This window comes from Dysidea avara, chromosome 1 (genome assembly GCF_963678975.1).
Source record: "Dysidea avara chromosome 1, odDysAvar1.4, whole genome shotgun sequence".
Lineage (NCBI taxonomy): Eukaryota > Metazoa > Porifera > Demospongiae > Dictyoceratida > Dysideidae > Dysidea > Dysidea avara.
This window is the reverse complement of record NC_089272.1, coordinates 8290482-8296814: the sequence shown is the minus strand read 5'-3', so window position 1 is coordinate 8296814 and position 6333 is coordinate 8290482. Positions and strand designations below refer to the sequence as shown.

The 6333-nt window shown below is 36.7% G+C and overlaps 1 long non-coding RNA gene across 1 annotated transcript; it reads left to right on the top strand.

Moving 5' to 3' along the window:
- The first annotated feature begins 2382 nt into the window (after window positions 1-2382).
- LOC136254897 (uncharacterized) lies at window positions 2383-5340 on the top strand. Its single transcript, XR_010700834.1, has 3 exons — window positions 2383-3502; window positions 3554-3652; window positions 5207-5340. It is a non-coding gene; the product is annotated as an uncharacterized lncRNA (long non-coding RNA).
- Window positions 5341-6333: the final 993 nt, after the last annotated feature.

Sequence of the window (6333 nt, the reverse complement as noted above, 5' to 3'; positions counted from 1 at the left end):
GATCACAAAATGATGGAACACCTCTTACTATAGGCTTAGTATTATAAAGTATTAATCTTGAGTGTTACAAGCTGCTATGGCCGGTGGCCATGACTGGCCTTGTTCTAGATACTTTCATGTATCCAGTAGATAAATTATAGGAGAGGACTGTATCTTCTGGCATACTAGAAGAAATTGATTGGGACTTACAAATACAAGCTTCAATGTCTATGAAACTTACATGGGAGTGTCTTAACTAAGACTATGACCAATGCTACCAAAGTCTGCACTCATAACCCTGCTAAGACAAAGCAGCATTATCCCTAGAAAGTCATGAAGCTAAGGTATCTGAAAGAAGCAGCTTGGAAATGGTATAAAGTTACAGGAAATTCAAATCAACTATTTTAGATTTATTCAGCAATATATATAAATAATTAAGAAGGATATAATTAACCAGGCCACTTTGCCTCAACTATAAGCAGTCTTGCAAAGAACCTGAAAGCAACCTCAACTGTTTTTGAAGTTATGTAAATTCCAAGGCTGGGCCAGGGTACCTACTTTAGTAGCATTGAATGATAGCAAGGGAATCTCTCCTGACTAGTAGTGCATTTATATTACCCGAAATAAAGAAATAGCTACTGTTATAATAAGCCATTGAGTTCTATTGAGGTTGTGGTGAAGCTGAGTACAATTTTGATTGCTACATGTACAATAAAATAAATGTGTGTGATTGCTTACTTATCATCCACCCTTCATGTATTGCAGTGAACATCTATCAAATTCTGTGTGGCCATTAACTTCTAAGTGGTGATCGTGTATGACTTTAAATATCTTGACACATCATTGTTTGCTTCACTTACATAAATGGCTTCTGATTTGATTGGTTATTATTATACCCATATATAGGTTATTGTTGTAGTGCTGAAAGCTTAATATTATCGCAGATTAGGGTGTTTACACCGACCACATTTAACTAACCACAACTATGAACATTGCAAGAATGATAAATGTTTTTACTGTCAACGTAGGGAAATAACCTATATGCTAAACAGTGTTTGATTCCTGTTCCACATTCAAAAGCCATTATTTCCATACCACAATGTAGTAGTGATCCTCAGGCTTGTAACTGTATTGTCTCAATGCAGATTTGCCCAAGTCAATAATGAGTGCTTAGTGGAGTACAATATGATGAATGCACGTGTCTAGTGTTGTAGCCTGTTTCTTTATGCTTGCTTCTGTGTATACTATAAAAGTGTGGGAATAAACAGATCGGTGTTATTATTTTTTTAAACTACAGTATGTCAAGCAATTTCGGTGTTCTTTGACACTTTCAAATTTATGTTTGCTTGTAAATGTAAATGGCTACATGTTTGTCATACTTGCATGATCATCACCATGGGATGCTATGCTATGAGTTATTAATACTGGTTGTAGGTTTGTTTGAGCCAGTCTGTTTACGGGGCCATTTTCCCGCATTTTAGTCATGTCCTCATGAGCAATGTCTATACTGCTGAAATATTAATCAATTAAGACTCATGGTAGTGAGTCATGCAGCCAAGAAAGTAAAAAGCATTCGTCACAAATAAACAAGTGTGGTCACTACTGCTAGTTTTTACATGCTGCAATGGTTTTGCAATGCTCACTGTAATTCATGTGATCTATGCCATTTTTAATACCTCAGTTATACGCATAACGCTTTCCTAGAGTCAAACAACTTTCATATCCATACTAACTCACTTACCCAGTATGAGACGTCTCACCATTATCCAGATTAAACTATGTTTGGATTGGAGATGTTTGCGAAAGATATTAGACTGCACTTAGTAACACAACAAGAAATGTATTTTATGTCGGTTGAGCTTGCGAATTAGACAGAAAATAATCTCCCGCCGTAATACATTGCGCATGTGTGTTAGTGCACGTGATTCATGTGTGAGTATTTATATAGCTAAAGTGTGAACGCATGTTCATTCTAGGCTGACAGGTGCGACAGTGTTGGCTGGCCCACCCCCCCCCTCCCAGTTGTGTCTGGTGTATATCCTTAACAGATTTAGATAATGGTGAAGATTTTGCTGCTAACTCTGGACTTTTCGCACACAGCACGCATTGTATTTAATAGGGTGGATACGCTTGGTTTTTTCCGGTTAGGGGCAGCCACAACTTAAATTAAAAAAAAAAAAAAGCCCCTATCGGTTTTTTCCCTTAGGCTCACTTGGGCACAGTGGGTCTTAAATTAATCGCACTGCGTAGGCCCCCACCCTGGTTAGGCACAAGTAGGGAGTTTTTAAAGTTAATATGTATAGTTAGTGTTTATAACATTATTTTAAATTTTGTAATTAGTGTATGTAGTGTTTGTTAAATTAAATGAACTAGTAGCCGCGCCTGCAGCTGCACACCCCCCCCCCCCCCTAATTGTTTGTTAAATTAAATGAACTAGTGCCTGTAGCTGCACACCAGTATGTGTTTGTGTGAGTATCTCGGGTATGAGGAGGGAGTGGATAATGTTTAAAACCTCCAGTGACTATACTGTTTGGGTGGTTGCCTCAGATTTGAACAGCTCATGGAGACAAGCTCCATTGGAGAGACAGTTCTGTAGAGCTGAACCTGCCTTACCCAAGAGAGGGACTAAAAAGGTGCAGAATGCTGCTTTGTTTACAATGCTGAATTTTGATATTTGCCACCAAAAAATTCTGAAACATTGCAAGACACAGTACACAGGTGTGAAACGACATGTCCACGAGGGAATAAATGTTAAGCTGTGGTTTGGTCCATTACCAATAGTGCATGGTCATTCAGTGGATGGCTTCTTGCCAATGGTCAATGGTGCATGCATGTTGTGTTGTGTATGTGATGTAGTGTAGCGTTATTATGTGTATTTGTGTAAGAAAAATACATTGTGTGTGTGTGTGTGTGTGTGTGTGTGTGTGTGTGTGTGTGTGTGTGTGTGTGTGTGTGTGTGTGTGTGTGTGTGTGTGTGTGTGTGTTTGAAATACAGTAGTACATAGTATGTAACTCAAGTAGACATTTCTTTTTTAATAGAATCGGTCCCTCAACTATTGACTGCCCCTGTTCCCAATTGATTTATCTTTATCTATTAAGATGAACAAGATTAAGTTCTACAGAAAAGTGGTTTTACCAATCCATTCACCTATTTGCATGTCCCCACAGCAGATGCTGACAAACTTCCTCACTCCCCCTTATTATAATGTAATTATTATAGGTAAGAAGTGTAGTGTAAGTCTGCTGATCAGTAACCCATAATGCTTGGTGTGAGCACTAGAAAGAATTTCAATGCATATATAGCTATTCTTATATACATTGCAAACTTTTAAAAATCGAGCTTGTGTTGCATGCAACCTATAACATGCTCTTCCCCCTGACCATCCCATCTCTAGTTAATTGTTAGCATTTAGAGTTCACATTATTATGAACTCTTGTTTGTTGTTCTTAGCAGGTTTCTGTACTTGGCACAGTCAGTGGTTGTTGGGAACACATAATTGCAAGGAGTCGACTATGAATTAAGGTGTGTAAGCATTGTGTGATGTCATTGATTTGTTGATTGCATTCCTTCCAGGGACAGAACTGCAGGTATTGAAGAAAATCAGAGATCTGATACTGACACTCTGTTGAATTCCCAGACCAGGTGGCGATTTGACTTACTATTTTGCTCCAGGTTGATTTGATTACTTATACTGTTTCGTGTGTTTATATATTACCACAACACTTATACAGAAAATAACATGCTTCATGTACTTTAATCTACTTGGATAATGTGACCGGATCTATGAAAAGGGGTCTTATAACCTTTCCAATTGCATGTACTTGGCAATCCATAACTTGACTTGTGTGTATGGTACCAGCCTGAAACTTAGTCACCTTATACTCCTAACATAGCGCTATTCCTGTGTGTAATTATAAGACAATAGGAGGTTAAACACATGATAAGTTATGACTTGTCAAACTTGGAAATTTGGAAAGGCTATAAGATGCCTTTTCGCAGATCTGATCACATATGTATTATACGGTTTACACCCATGCAGGAAAAATAACTAGATACATATTTAATTATCCTAATCATGTCAAAGAATAATGATCATTTGTCTGACATTAAGGGTATGCATTTAGGGAAACGTTGGTTAAAGCAGTGGAAAATTTATACTTTAAAAGATTGGTTATAATATGACAGTATTTAATATGCAATTGTTTACTGTGATCGCAAGGTTATCTGGTTACAAATTCCTCACTTCCTTTTTTATAGTTACGTAGACATCATATATAATAGAAACTAGACTTTCTTTTTAACAATGTGTGTATACTTTAAGTTATGCATGTATACATGTGGCTGTTCTATTAGATGAGCAACTACAGTAAGTAGTTACATTAGTGATACCGTATCTTTTAGTAGAGCAGCTAAACAACAATTAATTTTGATGAAATCAGTCACTTGATGATAAACGCACCACATTTTCTGTGGAAGTTGAGTAAGGTATACTAAATCATTTGAGATATGGTGCCATGTCAAACTCATTGCCTTAGGAAATGTTTTGAAACTTTAAAACTGGGTTATAAGCCAAATTTTAACTGGTCGGGAAGCCGTACAAGTGCATTCAGAATCTTCATAAACTGTTTTTTAAACACTTCTAATGGAGTCAATATTTTAGTTTTAAAAGTACCGGCACAATGCAATAGAAATAATATCTATGGCTGCACATACCATGACCCTCGTGCTTCTTAACATGGCAAGCTGATGACCTGGATGGACACCTCCCTTGATCAGCTTTTGAATATGACCATCTCTTGCTTGTCTATGCAGATGCTTGTCTATGCAGATGCTTGTCTATGCAGATGCTTGTCTATGCAGATGCTTGTCTATGCAGATGCTTGTCTATGCAGATGCTTGTCTATGCAGAAGCAAAGTTTTAGAATATTTCTTATGGAGTACTTTATGGCTTCCAAAATACATTTTCTATTGATTTTACTTGTCAAGTTCTTTGAGCATGATATCATTAATGGCACCATATCTAATATGAAATAGTATGAATTAATTAAGTTGTACCAAGTTTGGTGCTTTTATCAAAAAGTGAAAGATTTTTTCGCTTAGCCACTCTACTATTTCTGAATGTCAGTATACCAATCATATAGTGTACTAGAAATAATTATAGTGTGTTTTTGATGATGTTTTGGATAATATTTTCTCAAGTGAATTTTATTCATGCTCATTTAATAGATACTGGTGTGTGCTAATCATTATTGTCTATAAATTACAATCCCATCATGGACCAGTGCTCACAAGAAGTTGGGATAGAATCCTGTATTGTAGGGTGACATTGACACACAGAAAAATCCCCTGACCAACTGGTGACTTGATCATCACACAACTAGTAATCTAAGTAAGTGCTCTAGAAGCCACACTCCAGAATTCTGTCTCTGTGCATGTAACCTACATACTTGAGCAATACAACTTTTTTGCACATCACAAGAGTTGAGCATTTTATTCATTACTATCCTTGCAAGAAGGTTGAAGCCTACATAGCAGGGAGTCAGAATTTGACATTGGAACTTTGTTGAGTGCAGAAAAATCCAACACCATGGTCATGTGGTTAATTGACATACCGGGACATGTATTTTTATGGTTTACACACTCATGCATGTAAAAGAAAAATGTTGAAGGTAATCAGATACATTTAAGGAAATATCATATTGGCTATGAACTTATACTTTAAAGGTCTGGTGGTAATCTGACCATAGGTATGTACTTGTTTACTATGACTGCATGACTGTTAGTGTGCATCCATTTTACTATGATTACAAATTCCACAGTTGTAGGCACGTGGATGGGTATAAGCAAAAACAAGACTCAGCGTTTCAAAATGTTAACATTAAATTAAGCATGGTGTGGTCAACATGCAATCAACTATCAGTTGGTTTGAAGATATTATACATACTTATTATCTAATCCAAAACATCTAAGCTGTAAAAAAGAGTGCGGCCCTCAAAAAGGCTATGGCGAAAAAAGATGTGAAATCCAAGGTGGCGGCCAAGAAATGGCTGTGATGGTAGGTTAATGGTAAAAATTTTAATAATGACGATTCAAGTGAATTTTGGTGCCGCTTGGTCTTGGCACAAAATTCACCTGAATTGTCGTTATTAAAATTTTTACCATTAACCTACCATCACAGCCATTTCTTGGCCGCCACATTGGATTTCACATCTTTTTTCACCATAGCCTTTTTGAGGGCCACACTCTTTTATTACAGCTTGGATGTTTTGGATTAGATTTCACTTCTTTTTGTATTTGTATACCCGGCTTATGGACTTTTTTTAACCTATCTTTTTTTCTTTACCACAGAAAGA